The 23,339-nt window shown below is 46.1% G+C and overlaps 1 protein-coding gene and 1 long non-coding RNA gene across 5 annotated transcripts in view; both read right to left on the bottom strand.

The window, feature by feature from the left end:
* The window catches only part of LOC136529020 (alpha-terpineol synthase, chloroplastic-like), a 59,091-nt gene that overhangs the window by 12,342 nt on the left and 23,410 nt on the right, over window positions 1–23,339 (bottom strand). Inside the window, exons 7-8 of one of the 3 annotated variants that reach the window (XM_066522044.1) lie at window positions 17,854–17,957; window positions 16,794–16,859 (exon numbers count right to left, since the gene is read on the bottom strand). The gene's annotated coding sequence lies outside the window, so the exon portion shown is untranslated. Of the gene's footprint in view, window positions 1–16,600; window positions 16,860–17,853; window positions 17,958–23,339 lie in introns of those variants that run through there. The other 2 variants (XM_066522043.1, XM_066522045.1) reach the window with 2 other exon arrangements.
* LOC136529740 (uncharacterized) lies at window positions 9,818–13,899 on the bottom strand. 2 transcript variants are annotated; one of them, XR_010777404.1, is made up of 9 exons: window positions 12,197–13,899; window positions 12,004–12,097; window positions 11,792–11,923; window positions 11,645–11,714; window positions 11,309–11,569; window positions 10,825–11,224; window positions 10,480–10,740; window positions 10,317–10,402; window positions 9,818–10,241 (listed from the first exon to the last, which is right to left on the bottom strand). It is a non-coding gene; the product is annotated as an uncharacterized lncRNA (long non-coding RNA). The 2 variants fall into 2 exon arrangements; XR_010777403.1 differs by having other exon boundaries at window positions 11,822–11,923; window positions 12,197–13,898.

Genomic DNA, 23,339 nt, shown 5'->3' with positions numbered 1-23,339 from the left:
TGCTGCTCTACAAGGTCTGGACTCTGCCTTACATGTTTAAGTTGCTAGCGGCCAACTCTTAGCAGCATGTACTTCTCATATTGCCCAAGGGATCTAGACAATGGGTGGGCTGTCTATGTTTTGCCAATCTCAAGATTTCCCTCCTCAACCATTATGACCTAGTTGTGGGCATGGGTTAGCTGGAATAATTCAACCCATGAAGTGCATTGGAGTTTTAAATGGATGGCTATTCCCTACCAAGATATACCATGGTTATTATTCAAGGTCTAGTTGATGCTGGGCTTGCAGAATTGTTGGTGTAGTTATGCTCTATTGAGGTTTCTCACCTCCATTTGCCATCAGTCCAGAGGTTCCTAATGCTATAGCAACCTTACTAAAGGAATTCACTGATGTTTTCTCGGCGCCTAGGCTTCCTCCCAAGCATAGTTGTGATGATGTAGTTTCACTAGTGCCTGGTGCTGAAAGTGCATTTAATCCTATCATGGTTTTTGGTGATATAATGACAAGTGCAATAAAAAAAAGGGACCCCTTCCCCCAAAATTTCATGCACAATAAAGGCTTTTGGTACTGACCTTGCTGGCCCGTCGCCTGCCCAAGGCAAGCCCCGGTGTATAACCCCTATTTTATGATCACTGAATATATATATGATGTGCATTTAAGTTACAGGCATTTTATGGAAACTACATGCAAAAATATATCTACCCATGAGTCCTACTAGTATAGGTCGAGTAGCTGCTATGCTCAGAATATCGATAGCGCGAGTAACCTGCCGTTACTCGCAAATAGGTGATAAATATGATCACTCATGATAAAATGGTGGAAAGGAAAATGGTGACCGAGCAGGGATATGGTTTGGGTACTGGTGGGTGTAAAGGGTTGTGTCCTGCGGCTAACAGGGCATAGCTCGATTACACTTTTTTCCTTGTCTGTGTCAATTAAGGACCGATCGTTGCATATGGCTCTAGGCAAGTCACAGACTTATTATCCCGAGCACATACTTGGGTATGGGCGCAGGGAGGACTTGTTGCTCTCTTGTCGTGGATCCAGCTCTTTTTGGACCGACTGATTGGAGGCGGGGATGGTGTAGGTCCTTGCACCGCACTAAGTTTGGGACTCAGGAGTGAGGGCTTGGAGTCCAAGTTTGGACGGGGACCTAGACACCCAGGACATGAGGGTGATGGGTTAGTTCTGCTTGTGCCTGGGGTACAAGCGGGGTGTGTGTTTTTGGGTACCCAGCTGGGGGCATTGATTCATGAATCACCAGCATTCCGGTATGGCTTGTCTACGGTTTTACACCATAGTAAGAACTGAAAGATGATGAAATGGAACTGATTGCTCAACTCTTGCTTGAAAGTAGAATAGGTGCTTATATAGACTGGATAGATAATAACTTAATACGGATGATAATAATAACATAAATAAGGACTCATTATTAGTATTGCTTTCTGCCAAAAGAAAACCAACAAACCATAAAGCTTATCATATTCCTTGGAGTCAGGAAATTATTCCCACTAGTCAGATAAGTCTTGCGAGTACATTGTGTACTCAGGGTTTATTTACCCCAGTTGTAGGTAAAGCATGAGAAGTACCATTGTGTGGAGGATTCTTCTAGTGGGCTCAGATAGATCCTCGTTCCTTATCGCTAGATGTTTATTTTTTAATTCCGCTATTTATTATTCCGCACTCTGACATTTGGTAATTATCGATGTGGGACCCACGGGATACCCCACAAGGAAGGGAGAAGACCTAGTCTAATTAGGATTCTTCCCCTATAATCTTAGTAGCAGTGTTACTCTGTAATCCTACTAGGAATTTTCATTGTAAATCGACTAGGACTCTGATCTCCTGACTATATAAAGGAGGGCAGGGCTCCTTAGATTGGGAGTTCAAGACAACAATTGTACAACACAACACTTTACGATCGATCCAACGCAAAGGCTAACACCAACTGGACGTAGGGCTATTACTCGATCTACGATCGAGGGCCTGAACCAGGATAAATCGACTGTCTCTTGCGTTAACCATCGAGTTCTACATATGCTGAAGCCCAAACATATTGCCCCGGGTACCCCCATGGCAGGCTATTGGTGGTCAAACATCGATAGCTGGCGCGCCAGGTAGGAGCTTTCGATGACTTTGCATCCGAGAGCTCGATGGACCTCGACAACATGATCTTCTCGAAGGGATCGACCTTCATCTTTGGTTCATGGATCTACGAGGCTGGTGATGATGGCAAGCTCCAAGGCCGTCTCCTCGAAGATTCAGATCATCATCAAGACTATCCTAATTCGACGATAACGACAGATCAGCTTGCCAGAAGATTCGCGCAGCTCGTAATGTCCAATCCGACTTAGTTTTCATGACTTCATGCATCCAATTCAAACTCAAGTTCTGCTTCCAAAACGAAGTCTTATCCGAGTTCTTTCAGAAAACCAAGTTCTTTTCTGACAAATCTCCAAAACATGATGTCAACCTATCAAGAATACTACTCGGAGTACACCCAGAGTACTTCAAAGAAGTTGGGTCCTTTTCTGTTTAGACTCTACAACTTGGCAACATCTTATCAGACATGGCACGAAGGATCCACTTATCCCATGCTTAGAATGCCGCTAAAGGGAGCCCAGGAAGGTCTCGTTTTAACCATAACATCTCAAGACTACATCATTCACTGGCCAGGTACCGTTCCTTAGGATGATGGCACCCAACTAGTCGACGATACGACAATAGCAATTCTACCCTACCAAGAAGGAGATTCCATCAATGACTTTGAAACCTCTACTGAAGTTATCAACAACTCTGGCAGTACAAAAATCAACGACGATGACAGAACAACTCACGCTAGAGAAGTATTCATGATTCGCCGTCCTCGATCACCATTGATCCCCCAGAAGCACCCGACATAAGGTCTTTAGATGAATCCGAGTCCAACATATCACCATTTATCTAGGGGCACGATGGTGAGACTGAGAATCAGAGGCAAGCGAGAGAAAGAAAGAACAAATTGAAACAAGGATGTCAACGCCGTGCGAAACAGCAAAAAGACACTTGGATCAAATATGAATCAGACCTAGCCGAGTACAATAGAAGAAAATCAGAACGAGAGGTCGAAGAAGGACGAGCAGTGAATACACCCTACGATAAGATCCAAGAAGCACTAGAAGAACTCAAGGCGACCTCATATCCCAATGAAAAACAAGAACAGCTCCGAGATTTTCTCCGATCAACAGTCTTTAGAACAAACGATGGAAGGACAACATCTCATGAACAGGAAGATCAAAATCAAAGGAAGTCCGCTTTTAAAAGACTTGGACTAAGTGGAAGTCACAATGGAGAGAGCCAAAGAAATCGTTGTCAAAACAACTGAGTCGAGCAACCAAGAAAGGCCAGAAGTAGAGCACCTACTCGGACAGCCACACAGAACTACTCTCACCAAGACAATAGTTGGCAAGAAGGGGGCGCAGAATCAGAATATACAGAAGCCAGAACACACGATAGATTTCCCTGTTTTGCAAACAGACTTGCTTCAATTCGACTACCTCATAAGTTCAAACCGTCCAACCACTCCAAGTACGATGGCAAGACCGAACCAAAGCAATGGCTCAAGATTTACTCACAATCGATTGAATTAGCTGGAGGAGACGATAACATCAAAACCTTGTTCTTTCCCATGGCCCTAGAAACCATGCCGCTTCAATGGTTTGACAAATTAAATCCCAGATCAATCAGAAATTGGGAAGACTTGCAAAGAGCTTTCTGTGAAAATTTTGTGGGAATTATTACACATCCAATCACCCACGCAGAGTTAAAAGGACTCAAGCAGAAAGGAGGTGAAAGTCTTAGAAATTACTATCGACGATTTGGCAAACTACGAGCTCAAGTACATGACATCACACAACGAGAAGTAATCGAAGCTTTCTCTCACGAAATCGTGGCTAGGTGGTAATTTCAAGACTTCTGCAAAGAAAACCCAAGAAACAATGAATAATTCAGAAGAACAGTAGAAAAGATGATTACTGCTGAGGAAAAAACAAGAGAAAGATTCCCAGACAGAAACAATGGAGACAACCCGGACAGGCAAAATCCTCGAAGCAATAGACATCAGGAGAGAAAGCGAGGTCCAGACAACACAGTAGCAATGGCTAACAAATCAAAGAAATTTACCAAGCCCAGAAGATACGACGACATTGAGAACATATGTTGCCCCTTGCACCCCAATAGAAAGCACACCATCAGAAATTGCTACACCTTCAATGAAAGATACACTAGAAGAGATAGCAAGGGAAACAATAAAGAAGATAATCAGAAAAAAGGAGACAACCATGAAAACAAGGGATTCCAAAAATACAGAGGGACAGTGGCAGTAATCTTTGCCGGGGTTCCAGACTCTAGAAGCAAACATCAAGAAAAACTAGCGTTAAGAACAATCATGGCAGCAGAACCTGCTACACCAAGATATCTCAACTGGTTAGAGTACCCAATCCAATTCTCAAGAGAAGACCAGTGGACCAGCATAGGAAACGCAGGCCATTACCCATTGGTTCTAGATCCAACCATTGCCGGTATGACTGTTATGAAAGTACTAATCGACGGAGGAGCCGGACTCAACATCATTTTTTCAAAAACTCTAAGGAAGATGGGACTACAACTCGCCAGGATGATCACACCAATAAGCACACCTTTTTATGGCATAGTACTCGGCAAGGCAGCAATGCCACTTGGACAAATCACTCTACCGGTTACCTTTGGAACTCCCTCAAACTACCACACAAAGTTCATCAAATTTGAAGTCATAGATTTCGATTCATCATATCATGCAATCCTTGGGCGCCTGGCACTAGCAAAATTCATGGCAATACCGCATTATCTGTACCTGTTGCTTAAGATGCCAGGGCCTAATGGTGTTCTTTCTCTTCGGAGCAATTTAAAGCATGCATTTGACTGTGACATACAGGCAATCCAAATTGCAGCAAAGGCATAGGCAAATGATGGAAGAAAAGAAATAGCCACTATCACCGTAGAAATAAGCCAAGAAGAACTAGAGATACCGGCTAAAAGACCAAGCATCCTAGCACCACCAAAAGAAGCCGACGTTAAGCAAATCGACCTAGGCACCGGTGATCCCTCAAAAACAGCAACCATCAGTGCCCACCTATCAGCAAAATAGGAACTCGTGCTCACCAACTTTCTTCGGGACAACAAGGATATCTTCACTTGGAAGCCGGCCGACATGCCAGGGGTCCCAAGAGAGTTGGCTGAGCACGGAATTGATGTTAATGAAGGCTCCAAGCCTGTGAAGCAATGACTACGATGATTCTCTCCCGATAAGAAGGCAGCAATTAAAAAGGAAATTACAAAACTAATGGCAGCTGGATTCATCAGGGAAATTCTCCACCCAGATTGGCTAGCAAATCCAGTCCTGGTATAGAAAAAGAACACGGACGAGTGGCGCATGTGTGTTGACTACACAGATCTCAACAAACACTGCCCAAAGGATCCGTTTGGGCTACCACGCATTGATCAGATAGTTGATTCAACAGCAGGATCTGCACTATTATCCTTTCTTGATTGCTATTCCGGATATCACCAGATCGCATTAAAAGAATAGGACCAAAGCAAGACATCTTTCATCACTCTGTTCGGCGCCTACTGCTACAGGACCATGTCATTTGGACTCAAGAATGCTGGAGCCTCTTACCAAAGAGCCATCCAAACATGCCTTGGTGATCAGATCGGCGAAAACGTAGAAGCATACGTGGATGACGTGGTTGTAGAAACAAAGAACCCGGATACACTGATTGAAGACTTAAAACAAACCTTTGAGAATCTGAAAAGGTGGAAGTGGAAATTGAACCAAAACAAGTGTGTATTCGGAGTTCCTTCAGGACAACTACTTAGATTCTTGGTCAGTCACCGCAGAATCGAAGCAAGCGCCAAGTAAATTCGAGCCATAACAAAGATGGGCCCTCCTCGAAACATCAAAGATGTACAAAAACTAATAGGCTGCATGGCGGCACTCAACCGTTTCATATCAAGACTCGGCAAAAAAGGGTTACCTTTCTTTAAACTACTAAAGAAGACAGACAAGTTTGAGTGGACGGAAGAAGCCAATGAAGCTTTCAAGAAACTTAAGGCATACCTCACCTCCTCACTAGTCCTCATGCCTCCAAAGAAAGACGAAGACATGATGCTATACATTGCAGCAACTTCTACTGTAGTCAGCACGGCGATAGTAGTGGAAAGGGAAGAAGAAGGGCACATGTATAAAGTACAACGCCCAGTATACTACATCAGCGAAGTACTGTCATAATCAAAAATCCAGTACCTGCATGTGCAAAAACTACTCTACGCCCTACTGATCACTTCGCGCAAGCTTCGTCACTATTTTGAAAGCCACAAGATTACTGTGGTGACAGATTTCCCACTAGGAGACATCTTACACAACAAAGACACAACAGGACGCATATCCAAGTGGGTGGTTGAACTCGGTGCTCTCAACATCGATTTCACCCCGTGGAAAGCAATTAAATCTCAAGCCCTTGCTGATTTTGTTGCCGAATGGACAGAAATTCAACAACCCATGTCAAGCGCCATCCTTGATCATTGGAAGATGTACTTTGATGGATCACTCAAGCTAGGCAGAGCCGGTGCAGGCGTCCTCCTAATTTCTCTGGACAGAAAACAACTAAAGTATGTCCTTAAGATATTATGGCAAGCTACCAACAATGAAGCAGAATATGAAGCTCTCATACACGGGCTAAGAGTGGCTATTACCCTCGGAATCAAGCGACTACTCGTATACGGCAATTCAGCAGTAGTCATCAACCAAGTCAACAAAGATTGGGATTGCACCAAAGAAAACATGGGTGCTTACTGTACTGAAATCCGAAAACTCGAAAAACATTTCCAAGGATTATAAATTCTACATGTCCTATGGGATTCCAACATTGCAGCAGATGTTCTTACCAAGCTTGGATCCGACAGGGCAAAGGTCCCACCCAGCGTATTCATAGGAGTTATCAGCTCCTTCTATCAAACAACCCAGTGAGACAACCACAGAACTCATAGCCAAAGGCAACCAGATTTTGGTGATCAACACTTCATGGACATAGGTTTTTACTGATTACATCAAAGAGAATAAATTGCCAGTGGAAAAATAGGAAGCCACACAAATCATTCGTAGAAGCAAGAATTACGTCCTAGTAGGAGACAAGCTATACAGAAGAGTCGTATCATCAGGAGTACTCCTAAAATGCGTCTCATTTGAAGAAGGCAAACAAATCCTAGACGAAATACACTCAGGTTACTGTGGAAATCATGCCGCTTCAAGAACACTAGTCGACAAAGCATTTTGCACTGGTTTCTACTGGCCAACCACTTTGAAAGACGCAGAAGAACTCATCAGAAGATGCAAAAGTTGTTAGATGTTCGCAAGATAGGCTCATGTGCCAGCCCACAATCTCATCTGCATCCCACCTACTTGGCCTTTCTCCTGCTGGGGGCTGGATCAAGTAGGACCTCTCAAGAAAGCAAAGGGCGGTTTCGAGTACATCTTTGTAGCAATTGACAAGTTCACCAAGTGGATCGAATACAAACCACTCGTAAAATACAGTGCAGCCAAAGTAGTCGAGTTCATCCAAGACATTATGCACCACTTCAGCATGCCTAATCGAATCATCACAGACTTGGGTTCTCCCTTCATAGCTACAGATTTCAAAAGGTGGGCACAGGATTGTGGCTTCAGCATAGATTACGCATCAGTCGCACATCCAGAAGCCAACGGACAGGTAGAAAGGGCTAATGGACTCATACTAGCCGGATTAAAACCAAGACTGTATGAAGAACTAGTAGACTATGGGTCAAAATGGATTGAAGAATTACCCAAGGTTGTATGGGGGCTATGGACTCAAAGAAGTAGAGCCACCGGATACTCACCTTTCTTCCTGGTATACGGATCAGAAGCCGTACTACCCGCAGACTTGATCTAGACGTCACCAAGGATAGAGCAATACGACGAAGGAGATGCAGAACACACCCGAAGATTAGAACTTGATAGCACAGAAGAAGTCAGAGTAAACGCTACCCTGCAATCAGCGAGATACCTCTAAGGACTAAGGCGCCACTGCAACAAGAATACCTAGTCTCGATCATTACAAGTCAGAGACCTAGTACTAAGAAGAATACAAAAAACCGACGGATGCCACAAACTACTCAGTCCATGGGAAGGTCCTTTTATCGTCACAAAAGTCATCGGACCAGGCACATACAAGCTCATAACTGAAGATGGAAAAGAAGTCAACAATACATGGCACATCAGTCAGCTATGAAGATTCTACGCATAAAAACAACTCAAGGGAAAATATGTATACAAGACACAAGAGATCAACGTTCATGATCAACAAAGATACCACTATGTATCATTGTAACACATCAATATTCATGATCAATAAAGATGATTATCTCTCGACAAACATATGTCTCATAGCTCCCTCCGAGTTGTTTCTTAGATGCAAAATGGCTAAAAATACGCCTGAGCATCCCAACCGAGAGCAAAATAGCTGAAAAGACGCTTGAGCCCACTGATGAGGGTAGCTAACAAGCTAACACCCAAAATAAAAAGCAAAATGGCTGAAAATACGCCTGAGCATCCTGGTCGAGAGCAAAATAGTTGAAAAGACACTTGAGCCCGTCGATGAGGGTAGCTAACAAGCTAACACCCAAAATAAAAAGCAAAATGGCTGAAAAGACGCCTGAGCATCCCGGCCGAGAGCAAAATAGCTGAAAATACGCTTGAGCTCGCCGATGAGGGTAGCTAACAAGCTAACACCTAAAATAAAAAGCAAAATGGCTGAAAATACGCCTGAGCATCCTGGCCGAGAGCAAAATAGTTGAAAAGACACTTGAGCCCGCCGATAAGGGTAGCTAACAAGCTAACACCCGAAATAAAAAGCAAAATGGCTGAAAAGACGCTTGAGCATCCTAGTCGAGAGCAAAATAGTTAAAAAGACACTTGAGCCCGCCAATGAGGGTAGCTAACAAGCTAACACCCGAAATAAAAAGCAAAATGGCTGAAAAGACGCCTAAGCATCCCGGCCGAGAGCAAAATAGTTGAAAAGACACTTGAGCCCGCCGATGAGGGTAGCTAACAAGCTAACACCCGAAATAAAAAGCAAAATGGATGAAAATACGCCTGAGCATCCCGGCCGAGAGCAAAATAGCTGAAAAGACGCTTGAGCCCACCGATGAGGGTAGCTAACAAGCTAACACCCAAAATAAAATGCAAAATGGCTGAAAATACGCCTGAGCATCCCGGCCGAGAGCAAAATAGCTGAAAAGACGCTTGAGCCCGTCGATGAGGGTAGCTAACAAGCTAGAACCCGAAATAAAAGCAAAACGACTGAAACTAAGCCTGGGCATAGACCAGAGCAATCTCAAAAGCAAGACCCTCCAGCTACTTGTACCAAATAGCAAGAGGCTCAGGGGCTACACTGGAGATACCCAAGAGCTCAAAGATCTACATATAACGAGTTGTTTATAGAGCACAAAAGAAGGCCAGGCAAGCACTTGATAGATCAAGAAAGGTCATCAACACAAAGATCTATATATAACGAGTTGTTTACATGGGCAGAAAAGTACTCGACAGATCAAGAAAATTTGTCAAGACAGCGTGCAGAATTGTTTATAAGGCAAAGACGAGAGAAAGACAAAGTACTCGGCAAAGTCTAGTAACTCTGACCAATCGGACAAATCATTCGAGGAATAAGCAAGGCATTCAGGCAAAGAAGACATCAACAAAAAAACCTTCATTCAAAAAAGAAGTATAATGTCATATTACAAGGCACGGGCATAAAAGTCAAATACATCAAGCCTCATCATTAGGAGAAGGGAGAACAATATTAAGATTATCTACTATCCTACTAGCTAAGTCTTCAACTTCAGGCTCTATCCTCTCAACGGCATCAATGTATTCTTGACTGTTAGCTTCCTCTGCTATCTTGGACAAAGGAGCCATTGGAGCAAGAACCCAGACTTGGGCCAGGATATTCTAGTACACAGTTGAGCGCACCTCTTCACAAACTCTTGGAAACGAGTTAGAATTTGAGGAATCAAATGAGCCCAAGATTGCCCATCATCCACTGGAGTTCGGAGAACGTCGGCTACTGAACTAAAGGATTTCCACAAAGCTTTCCAGTTTTCAGTAGCCGTCGCCAATTTGCCAGACAAGTCTTCAATAGTTTTTGAGCCTGCACAAGATCTTTATTAGCTCCATGCCTAATCAACTTAGCAAGCGCGAGTTCCTCCTCAGCATGAGTAATTACCTCCTCAGCCTTGTTGTGACTTGTACGAACAAGAGTCTTCATTTCTTCAACGCCCTCCGAGAGCTTCTGCTTTTCAACCCGGAGAGCTAGACAAGACAACAAACAACAAGTAAGCAGAAAGGAGAATTTGAATGCAAAAGGAAACAAAAAGAACCCGCAATACCGTTGCACTCTTTCTTCACGGCCTCCTAGTTCTTCACGGCCTCCGAATTCTTTTGAGCCTCCTAGAAAGCAGCATCCCTCTGCTTCTCGGTCTCAACAACCTGGGCACGAAGAGATTTTCCTCCTCCTCATGCGTTCGACGCTCAGCCTCCATGTCGGCCTGGAGGTGGTCAAGATCAGCTTTCAGGGCGCTCACTTCTGAAGACAACTTTTTCTCATTTTTAGACGAGAAAAAGAAGCCGGTATGATCATGAGAGAAGGACTGAGCAAAAAGAGACAAAGAAAAACAAAGAATGAGGACAGAAGAAAAGCGAACATCCAAAGAAGGAACGGTGAAAAAACTTACCTGGAGCTTTTCTCCAAAAGAAGTCGCAAGAGACGATAAGCTTCCCCAGGCAGCAGTTAACTCCGATAGCCAATGAGTGGCATCAAACTGCTGCACCACATCATCAGCAAAAGGAGGACCACTGGAGGTAAGAGAAGGAGAAGGAGAAGCTAGCCGAGGCGAAGAGGGCATGACTAGAGCAATCTCCTGGGAAGCTAGGGCCAATCCCTCAGAAGGACCCACCGCAATGGCCACGGTCACCTCCGGGGCAACCAAGTCTGCAGCGGCACCGTCGCCAGAAATCTTCATCACCCCCGCAGCCACTTCACCAATAGTACACTACGAGTCCTGAAGCTCAGTACTCGGTGGCACAACGGAGGGCTAAGAAGAAGTCGACGAAGGAACGAGAGAAGACAAAGGACTAAAAATTGATAAAAGAAATCTCCAATGAGAACCAGAGAAAAGGAGAACAGAAGCAAAAAGGGTGAAGCCAGAATCCACTCACCCAGCCACCTTCTTCTTTGCAAAACAAAAAGAGGACCTCGTAGGAGGGACCATGGTGGCAAAAATGTCCCCGCCACTTGGCGGCAGGAGCGGTATAGCCGATACCGGAGCCCTGGAAGAAGCCGATACCGGAGCCTCGGAAGAACTCGGCACCGGAGCTACGGAAGAACTCGGTACCAGAGCTACCAAAGAACTCAACACCAGAGCTTTAGAAGAAGCCGGTGCAGGAGCCTCAGAAGAACCCATACCCGATGTCCGATTACTACAAAAAGATCAAGACTAAAAGTCAAGACAAAGAGGAGAAATTCAACGGCAGGGGAATATGAAAACAACTCACCGCCGCATGATAAGGGGTACTTCATCATCCTCTTCCCCCTCGGTCTCAACCAAGGCCACCAGGGCACTCGCTGAAAAAAGAACAAAAGTACTTGGTTCAAGATAAAAACAAGAAAACAAAGGGACAGAGAGTATTAAATATGCTTACCTAAGAGCATGCTAGCTACAACTAGAGTACCTGGATGAGTACTTGGCTTGCGAGACTTCTTGGAAGCAGGCAGACCAGACGAAGACCCATCCATTCACCCCCTCATCGAGACACTACGAGGACCTCGAGGGACTAGACGAGGAACATATTCTTCATATAATCAACAAATCTAGAAGAAACCCTAGGAAACACTGTGGAGGTTGGGAACTTACTGGTTGCAGAAGCCCCAGCAAGTTTCTCCCCAGTGTTCACCATGGCAGGGAGAACATCAAGAGGGATTAGGTCAACAAAGTTGCGCTCCAATTCCTATGAAAAAGAATAAAACAACAAGACAAGGAAAAGTTAAGCAAAAAATGGATACAGCAAAAATACAGAAAGTACCCGAACGAAGAGAAAATGACTTACAGCTAGAGGTGGGTTGTTGGCAGAGAACTCGGAGACAGTAAGTAGGACAACGCTTGCTCCTTTCAGCATCTTCTGGAGACGCTCGAGTACCTCTTCGTCGGTCAACTCAAGGGCTAGGACCATGCGTGAAGGATCCTCAGCCCCAGAGTACTCAAAGCCAAGGTGCTCTTGCTCCTTCAAAGGCTAAACTCGGCGACGAAGAAAGCTCAAGACAATACCGAAACTGGTTAAGCCCTACTATTTCAGCATACTAATCCTATCAAGGAATGGCTGGATTGCCTGAACCTCAGCAGACGTCATAGGGTTCTTATCCCATCAATCATTAACTAAGGGGCTAGATCCAGAGTGGACAACGAGAGAAGGGATCAGATTGGCGGCATAAAACCAGTCGGCACGCCAATCCCTTACAGAATCAATCAGGTCATAGTCAAAGAACTTGCTCTTAAGACCCTGGCAAAATTGAATCCCACAACCACCAAGAACACTGGTGTCTTCACAGCGGGGTTGGGGTTTTAGGCGAAAGAAGTAACGAAACAGAGAAAGAGAAGGGGGAATTCCAAGGAAAGCTTCACAAAGATGAACAAAAATAGACAAGTGAAGGACTGCATTAGGAGCAAGATGATTCAGGCAAATCCCAAAATAGTTGAGAAATTGATGAAGAAAGGCAGAGGTAGGAAGACAAAGTCCAGCATGAATGAAAGAGATGAAAAGAACGATCTCACCAGGACCTGGGGTAGGGACCCGATGCTCGCCTGGAACTCTCCATTCAGCAAAGGCCTTGCTCTGTATCAAGCCGTCACTGACAAGCTCGCGAAGCTGCTCTTCAGTTGTTGTCAAAGTTAGCCAAGACTTCTGGGCAGCCCTCATGGCCACGAACTCCTGATTCTCAATCACGGAGAGTGAGGACTCCTCATCCACGAAGGTTGACTGGGACTTGCTTGCGGCCTTCTTCTTACCCATGTACTAACGAAGGCAAAAAAGAAACTAGGGGAAGAGAAAGTTTGGACGGCGGTGCTAAGATGGCGGCAGCAATGGCGACAACGGATGTCTGAGAGCTAGGGTTTCAAGGCAAGAGAAGGGCAGTAAAGAAAGAGAAGATGAAGGATCTTTAAATAGATTTTACAGTGATAAAAACAGCCCACCAGGCCCATTAAAACACCGTGTGAGAACGCAACGGTCCATTTACTGACACAGCTAAAATGACGGAGGGCACAAATCCACACAACGGTACAATTCAATGGGCAAATTTTAGACTTATCCATCTAGCACTACTGCGGAGTTATCAGATTACTACAAAAACAACCTGTCAGCCATGAAGAAAAGAAGGGCTACTTCACAAGGAACATAAGAACTCAGTTCTTATGGAAAGAACTCAGGAAACTCATGAACAACCAGAACTACAGCAGAAAAACAAATGACAACTCAGAAGACAAGATTCTTTTCATTACAAGCAACTTCAAAAATAGAAGATTACAAATCTTATAAGACCCAACATACTCGGTACCACGAAAAGCAAAGTAGCAAAGAGGAACACGGACATGACTAGGCTCTGGAATGACTACGTGTCCCAAATTGCTACTCAGAAGGACAAACCGCCGTCGGCTACATTGTTTTCTTCAAAGGACGGATGCAGTGCATCCAAGGCGGAAATCAGCAGCATGGCAGGACAACATGGAGCAGAGAAGGCCGACAGGCATCTGTCTACCCAAGACCGATGTGATGCTGGATATGGCGTTGATCTGCGCCAGACAGTCTCAAGACATGTGACAAGGATCAACCCAGAATTGCCAGATGAAGGAACGAAGCCCACATCACAAGACTTCCTCCAACTACCGCCACGTACATCCTGGTACAATGCTGCTACGGGATTAGCCTACCTCTAATCCCTATCACAAGACTTCCTCCAGCTATGACAAGACACACAGGAACTACAAAACATGCCCGGGGGCTGCTCTACTTCACAAACTACCATGTTAATGACCACGAAGGTTTCAATAGAATGTTCAATGGATGAAAACAAGCACTCCAGGAGGGTATTTATAGATCAAAGGAGCGGTGCACATGGACTAGGAGTACCAACGAAATAAGCCTAACAAAGGACATAGTGAAAAGACAGGACTCGATAATGGAAGACTCAGGCGAGAGGGAACAATACTCAGAGACGAGCATATTCAGAAGAATATACCGACACAATACAACCCGTGAACAAAAGGCATTTACACTCAACCACCACCATACAACTACATCTGACAATAGCAGACTACCAGAGAATATGCCAAAACTCTACATCCGAGTTCTTCCTGAACAAAACAACCCGGATATATGCTCGGGGGCTGCAAAAGGAGAGGTATACAGTTCTATCGAACAACTCAGATTCAAGACCCTCCAACTTTTTGTTCCAAATAGCAAGAGGCTCGGGGGCTACACTCAGTGAGTGCACTTTTTTCTCCAAAAAAGCACACGTCACTCAGAATGCTTCTTCAAGACAGACGGCTTCAGGGCCACAAGATAAAAGAACCCGGGCATAGCTATATCCGAGCTCTTTCCGACAAAAAGAACCCGAACACAGCTAAATCAAAGCTCTTTTCAACAAGGAAGTCAGGGAGCCTTTCAACGAAGAATTAGGAAGATTTCAAGAAAAGACCCTCAAGCTCCTTGTGCCAAACAGCAAGAGGCTTGGGGGCTACATCCAAATGGGAGTACTTTTTTCTTCAAAAAAGTACACACCACGCAAAGATCTCACGAAGCGCTACATGGTTTCGATCAAGAAAGCACTCAGATGACGCTTGTTCCTACTCAACGAGACTTGAAGGAACAAGACGAGGCTTCCAAAACTCAACCATGAAGTGCTCGGGGGCTTGTCAGTGTGGGACCCATGGGATACCCCGCAAGGAAGGGAGAAGACCTAGTCTAATTAGGATTCTTCCGCTGTAATCTTAGTAGCAGTGTTACTCTATAATCCTACTAGGAATTCTTATTGTAAATCGACTAGGACTCTGATCTCCTAACTATATAAAGGAGGGCAGGGCTCCTTAGATCAGGAGTTCAAGACAACAATTGTACAACACAACACTTTACGATCGATCCAACGCAAAGGCTAACACCAACTAGACGTTGGGCTATTACTCGATCTACGATCGAGGGCCTGAACCAGGACAAATTGAATGTCTCTTGCACTAACCATCGAGTCCTGCATACGCTGAAGCCCGAACATATTGCCCCAGGTACCCCCATGGTAGGCTATCGGTGGTCAAACATCGACAATAATGTAATAATGTAATTTTTAAGAACTTCTGGTGTATGAAATGGACAAGTATTGTAACTCATTCTCATTATTGGATCCATGGAAAAAATGTGGATCTTTTAGGTTCTCCCTTGGGGTGTGCTCGACGGATACCGCCCGCTGTAGCTTGCTTTCAGGGTGCTTAGTGTCTGGTGGAAGACGAGCACCTCTGTAAGCATGTTATTTTGGGCGGTTTTGCCACACTGTCGGGTGCTCACATTAGCGCCTGATAGATTGGTGGTAGCCCCTGGACCGCTCGCTGCCGTACCACCTTCTACTTCCTTTGGACTCCTGCCATTGTCCCTCGATTCATCACTATTCCATTTAGAGAGTGTAGGCCCTTAGAAAAACTTTTTTGAGTGCTGGTTCCATGTCACTGTCATCATCTAGATCTGAGAGAGGTCACCCACCATTGCCCCCCTACTTACCTTGCTTCTCAAGTGATGTGTTGACAATGATGTTGCCTTGCACTACTGAACCATCTCGTTCTCTGCATTTCCAGCCCTTTCGCTTCTTTGTACTGGTGGAGCCTGAAGAATTGGCTTGGTCCAAGTTGATTGCATCAGCATGTTGCTCCTTATTTTGTACCCCAACATCCTTGTTCTCACCACAAAACTCACCTACTTGCTTTGCTTCATTACCCTGTAAATTCTTATCTGCCATGGACATGCGAGCCACCTCCTTCAAAACCAACTCCACACCCTCTAGGAGGCCCGCATTTGTAGGTATTGGGGCACGCCATAGGGAGGAGACTCGGGGTTTGTGAGAGGATTGACCCATCCTATTAGGTAGGAACCAGCATCAGGGATCATCAAAGTGTACCAGAGGAACATAGAGGGACAAGCTAAAGTTTAATCTCTTTTCTGCAACTGGAATATCACACTTTGCCTCCATATGCCCTATGAATTGTGGTAGAACCGCCTAATCTAATGCCCTCCCAAGGGTACTTGTCTTCCATTAGACACTAAGTACCTAAGGTGCACTAAATTGTGCCATTCCATCGAGCACACCCTAAGGGAGAACTCAAAAATCTATATTTTTCCATCAGGATCATAAATGAGAGAATAAAGCTTATAACATTCTTAAGCCATTTCTTACATCACTTTATTAAAGTAGCAGAATATTACCTCAATTGATTATAACAGCGGAATATAACAATGTTATCAGAGTTTTCAACGAAAATGTATACAACGACAAGTTTAAGCGCTAACATGAGGAACATTTATATACATGGAATGATAATAGGCCATAAATATTTTCCTTTGCAAAAACATTTTGTGAAAATTTTGAATAAACTCTACGTCAGCAACGTACGGAAATCCTCGTCGAGCCCACCAGGAGGTTTCCACACACAAAAACCATCTATCATCCCTCGGTCACCTGTAACAGAGGGAATAAAACCCTGAGTACTCGATTGTACTTAGCAAGACTTACCCGATAGGAGGAAAATAAAAGACTCCAAGGATATGCAAGGCTTATTTGGCTTGTGGGTTATTGCATCTGCGAAAGCATTACTAGACGTGTGTCCTTATATTTAATTTTATTAGCAGTCATCCTTAGTTCATTAACTAACCATTCTATGTAAGCACATATGCTACTTTCAAGCATGTGGTAAGCAATTAGAACTATTTTACCATCTTTCAAATTCTAGTTCTTATTACGGTGCTAGACCATATCCAAGTCATACCATCTCACAGAAACGACGATTCGTGAATCAATGTATCACAGCTGGGTACCCCAAAACACACGCCTCGCTTGTACCCTAGGCACAAACAAGACTAACCCATTCCGCTCCTGTCATAGGGTCCAGGCCCTCGTCCAAACTTGGACTCAAAGCCCCCATACTTGAGACCTGATCTCAATATGGTGCTTAGACCTCCACCTTTCCCCACCTCCAATCAGTTGGTCCGAAAAGAGCCAGAACCCATGACAAGAGCGTAACGAACCTTCCTGCTCCCATAAGCAAGTATGTGCTCAGGATAATAAGTCTATAACCTGACTACCATCCACAGCAATGGACGGTCCTCAATCAACACAGGTGAATCAAATGCAACCCGGGCCTTGCTTGAATGCCTTACCAAGTCTAGATCTAAAGTACCATTCTGCCTGGTCTCCAATTATCATCTATATATATATTCCATGTGATAGTTTTATGATAATAAAACTAATAATATCTTTCCTATCTCCCACGAGTAATAGGTAGTCACTCGACTTCTATCGGGTCCTATAGCAAAGCAAGCTACACGCCCCTGCCATACTAGTAAGACTCATAGGATAAGGATATATACAAGTGGTTTTCATTCAACTCCTTAAAATTTAATGCACAAGCATAAAATAAAGTGTAGAATAATAAGGGTTATGCACCGAGGCTTGCCTGGGTAAGATATAACCAAAAGTTAGCATTCCATCATGGTGACACGATCATCAAGGCACCATCTTTTCCGCTACTCCGATCATCTCCACGATCCATCGTTGTTCCTATTATGACATACGTGGATGCAACGCAGAGACGCAATTAATCGATGGTAACTGCAACTCTTAAAAATATGATTATGCCTCTCAAGCTAACGAGCTAGCACTAATGACTAACGTACTAGGCTACGTAGCACGTTGTCGAGTAAGGCATCGTTTCCCGAAAAATGTTCTAGTTTTAAAATCCCAGGGTGTTTTGGCATTTTATCGATTAAACATATATATATTTGAACTAGAACTCATTTAGCTACCTTAGCAAACTGATTATTATGGAGCTACAAAAATTATAGTGAGCATCTAATAATGTTAGCAATTTACTATGAAAGTTTTAAAGCCAACATTATCACCAATTTATCACAACAATTCCTACAAGTTTATATTTTAACAATATTAAGCACCTAAAATTAATATGATCACTCTTGAAAATACTTATGAAGTTATGTGAACCAATTATACTAGTAGATAGATCATGATTTTAGGAACCTAACAAATTTAGTTTCACAATTTTTGGTTAACTACACAAATTTATATTGAATTTATAAGTTTACCTTAAAAAACTAAATTAGAAAATGCTTTAGAAAAAGAAAAGGGTCGGTGGCCATCGATTCACCCCAGTAGCCCCGCGTGGGCGCGGCAGCATGCGCGTTGTGGCAGCCCAGTACGGCCCAAGGCCGAGGGCGCCTGCGCGCGTTGGCTATTTTGCATAAAAGCCCCCGAGCTTCTAGAGATTAATGTGAATGCTATGTGCACCATTCCTACCGATAGTGGTTTTGTGATCAAGCCCTCGGACATTTTCATCCTCACCATGGAGAAGTCCCTAGAATCCCCGCGCTCGCCGATGCTAAGGCCAACGGCATAAAAGCAGCTACGTCGGGCAACCTAGGCTCGCTATGACGGGAGTAAGGGGCTGACCACCTTCTACGGCTAAACACACAAGGTTGGGTGGTGGTTAGGGACTCAGGGACACACTGACATGAGCTGCAGCGGCAAGTGGCTACCCACGGCAGCAGCACGGCTCCTCCAACGAGCGAGAGCCCTAACGGAGGGGTGGAGACGGTGGGGAAGCATCAGAAACTCACCATGCACCGTGCTGCGGTGACGGTTGACCCGGGGAGTGCTGAGGTGGTCCGGCCATGTGCACCCTATCAGTGTTTTGAGTTGCTAGTTGCCACCAACAAGTAAAATTCTAAGATTGCGCATTTGGCTCGGATGGTGTGCTTGGAGGACATAAGGTTTATAGTGGTTCAGGCTGAATGTCCCTACGTCTAGTTCGTTGATGTTGCTCGTGTTACTAGCACTGAAAGTTCATAGTAGGGGTTACAAATAGGCGAGAGAGGGACAGGTCCCAAGTCTCTAATGAAAGCAGTAAACAGGTGCTGAGGGAGCTCGGCTGCTACTCAGCCGTGTGTTTTGGGGTTCGATGGGTTCGAGACCGAATCATTGTGATGTGTTGTGATGCATTGATCAGCCGATGCCTTAAATGGGATGCCCTGCTTCCTTTTTATAGGCCAAGGGAAAGCATGGGTTAAAGTGGAGGAAGAGGGGAGAACGAGAGAGAGAGGAAGTCCTTCAGGATCACAGGTCCTTATTCTCCTTCATGTGGGCCCCACCAACCCTGTAGACATCAATAGAGACAGCTTCATGTCATGGCCTAGTCCATCACCGGTGCCATGCGTAGGCATCATTTGTCGGTCATGGTGCTCCACTTTGTCCTATCGGATGTCGTGGTGAACTGACGCACCCGTTAGTGTTCGTACAGGGGTTAGGCAGAACAACATCGGTACGCCCGATGCTGTTTCTGACATGAACCCTCAGTGTGGCCCATCGAGGCCATGGGTTACATTGGGGCATGCCGTTCTCTACCTCAGTGTTAGAGCTTTGACTCAAGCCTATACGCTTGGACCTAGAGTGGTTGGCTATGGTATGAGTCTCCATCAGGTGAGGCGAAGCGCAGACCCAATGGTCGAGCAAGGCGAAGCCCATGGCCTTAGGGTCAGGTGAGGCGGAGTCCTCCCCAAAGGCTGGGTGAGGCAGAGCACATACCCAAGGGTTAGGTGAGGTGGAGCGTAGACCCAAGGGTTAGGCGAGGCGGAGCCCGTGGCCTCGGGGTCGGGCGAGGCAGAGTGCACACCCAAGGGTCGGGCGAGGCGGAGCCCTCGGCCTAGGGGTCAGGCGAGGTGGAGTCCTCCCCAGAGGCCGAGCAAGGTAGAACCAGCCCTTAGAGGTCAAGCAAGGTGGAATCTGCCCTAGAGGTCGGGCGAGGTGGAGCTTGCGCACTGGGGTTTGGTTGGAGCTGTAGTCGCTCTCTTGACTGCTCAGATGAGTCAACATTGATGGTCATTAGCTCCTCCTCTTTTGGTACCCTAGTATTGGTCCTTGATAGTAGCCCCCGAGCCTGTAGAGGAGTAGAATACTCCTTTAGAGGTTTTTTTGAATGGGAGGACTCTAAAGGCCAAGGCGTGACCTGGGGACGGTGATTCCTTGATTTTGACCCCTACGGGGGGTCTATCATTTTTGTGATCATTCGTTCAGTCTCCTTGTGAGTTGAATCTTTCCCCAAACCCCCATGCATAGTGGGGGTCCAACTAAGGCTCATCTTATCTTTGTGATTGTCACCCCATCCATGGTTTCCGCAACCAGACGGGTGAGCCATGCCATGATTTTCCTCTATGGATGAGCCATGGCAACTGGTAAGCTATTAATATCCTAGCCTGTGTGGGCCCCATGGCATCCCATTCGTAGGGATTCAGCTTGGGTTAGCTTGGTGATCGACTCTAGATTCTCAGCGGTCAATCCATATCATTCTCGGGTCCATTCGACCGGTCGCAAAGGCTATGTGCCTTTTTTCGAGGAAAAACCATGGATCGTAAACGACCAAGACTCGAACATGGGTTGGGATGCCCGTGATGCTCGTGTGCCCAGGTACTAGCCGCTAGCGGGCCCATCCCTTTCCACCTCTTACTCTCTAATGGTGCCTAGAGCGGTTGTCGAAACCGTCGATGGGCTGACCTATGAACTTCTGGGCCTAGCCGGGCCATAGAGGCACTTTTAGATTTGTATTCCTCTTACTCGTGATGAGCCATGGCCCCTCTAGAGAGGCAAAATGTCCGACGAGTTTTCCAAGAGGAACGATAGAGATTGTGTGTGCATGTCCCATGGTGAGACATTGTGGCAGATCATGGTAGGCATGGAGATCTAGGCGGGCGGTTCAGTTTCCTCGCACTTGTCACCCCTATAAAACCAAAGGGTTTGCCCCCTAGGTTCCATACCTTGCATCCTTGCCTCCGCAGCCATGACTGCCGCCGCCTCCAATCTCTTAGGTTTCCTACCTTTGCATCTCCACCACCGTTGAGCCTGCATCCACCTGTCCCCATCTCTAATGGATCCATGGTGCCTCTCTAACATAACCTTCTAGCGCATGGAGGGCCTCATCTACCGTGGTCTTCTCCACACATGGACCTCGCCTGAGGTGTGGCTACTACCCAGTGAGGAGGATCTACCATTGCCACCCGATGGCTATGTAGTGTCGTTCGCACACTTCCATGAGCGTAGGTTCGCTACCCCCACCCACAGATTTCTTCAGGGGCTGCTGCACTACTACAAGATTAAGCTACAACATCTCAATCCCAACGGGATCTAGCACTTGGTGGCGTTTGTTGCCCTATGTGATCCTAGGGATCAGCCCCCACTTTGACCTATGGAGGTACTTCTTCGTTGTTACCCTCTAGAAGAAGAGGGAGAAGAGTGGCAGGTAGGAGCTGCACATGCCGATGGGGTGTGCCGGCATCTAGCTCTGGAACAATCAGGTCGGCAAGTACCCATCGATGCATCTGTCAACATTCAACAAGGGGTGACACTCATAGTGGTTCTACCTCAAGAATGACACCACCGTGCCACTGCTGAAGTTCACCGGGCGCCTGGTCTAAGACGTCCCAGAATCGTGGAGGAAGTGGGGTGTCCCAGAGAAGGACAAGAAGAAGATCCAAGACCACATCACCACCATCCACATCCTAAAGGAGAGCAGCCTATATGGGTCAGGTGTCATTGGGGCCTACCATGCAAGGAGGGTGGCGCCGTTGATGACGCGCGTGCTCCCGCTGTACGTGATGGCGCTCGAGGCATTGTTCGATGGGATGATGCTTACCGAGTGGGTGCTCCCCAACTCTGAGATCACGCAACGCATCAAGGAGGCAATGGAGCCCTCATGGGATGACATGGGTGCCCCCCTTGATTTCATCTACCCAGTGCTAGGACATCCTCTGATGCGGCTAGAACTAGGCCACGTTGTCTTCGTAAGTTTCTCCTTCTCATGCCTTCTCTTCGATTGATTTCCCAACCTCTTGATATTAACTTTGATAGGGGTAGGACCAATCGAGGGACCTCATATTCATGGATCACCTGGCGCCATTGCTGAGGGATTCATCCATGAGGGTGAGTGGCTGAGGAAGGCGATGGAGGACAAGAGGAAGAAGAAGCAGCGGAAGCTATAGGTGCAGGAGAGAGGGGAGGACATCGACAGCGACGATGATGGTCGTGATGGAGACAACAATGAGGTAGCCGATGATGTTGAGTGGGACATCCTAGAGAATGAGGATGTACTGATAGGTATTGGTTCGTCTTTGCAGGAGTCATGACCCTTCTTGTTCCACAGAGGGGAGGGTACATCTGGGGAGCCGGTGGTGGTGGGATGTACCGTTGGCCTCCCCTAGGATCCAATAGGGGCAGGCGGTGGGCTCGAAATGGCCTTGCCCCAACGAGGCAGAGCAAGGGTCAAGGGGTTCACCCCCAAACATATCTGCCACCTCGATGGCGTTGAGGTAAGTTATCAGTTCCCCTATTTTCTCTGTTTTGGATGGATTTCATTAGGACTTATGCTTTTTGTCCATCGCAGCATCTATAGGCAGCGTGATCCCATGATGCTAGCGTCGAAGAAGATCATGGCCCTCCAATTGAGGTGGCAGCCACCGGCTGGTGTTGTGCCCATTTCGGGCGGGAGCGACGCTAGTGTGACCGCGTCGTTGGTCGATCAGACGCTGCCCATGGTGGCGCCCGTGCCCTTGATGGGACAGGCAGACATGGGGCTCAAGGGACTCCTTTGGAGGTTGTGGAGTAGTCGGCGATGCCCTTGATACCACTACCAATGATCGGGCGAACGAGGTTGTCGACCGCGCTCATGGTGCTGACTACGGTAGGCACGGCGTAGCCGATTGTGACCCCACTGACATAGGTGGAGGTGGCTGTGGCTGTGATAGGTGGGTCATAGCTAAGAGCAATCGTGGTAGTGCCTGGCATGGGCTAGATGGAGGGGGACCTAGCTAAGGGGTCCACGAGAGTCATGGTGCTAGGAGAGAGGTCAATGTCCACACCGCTGAATCCTTCCTCTGCCAG

The sequence above is a fragment of the Miscanthus floridulus genome, chromosome 19 (assembly GCF_019320115.1).
Source record: "Miscanthus floridulus cultivar M001 chromosome 19, ASM1932011v1, whole genome shotgun sequence".
Classification (NCBI taxonomy): Eukaryota; Viridiplantae; Streptophyta; class Magnoliopsida; order Poales; family Poaceae; genus Miscanthus; species Miscanthus floridulus.
This window is presented reverse-complemented; position numbering and strand designations above follow the sequence as displayed.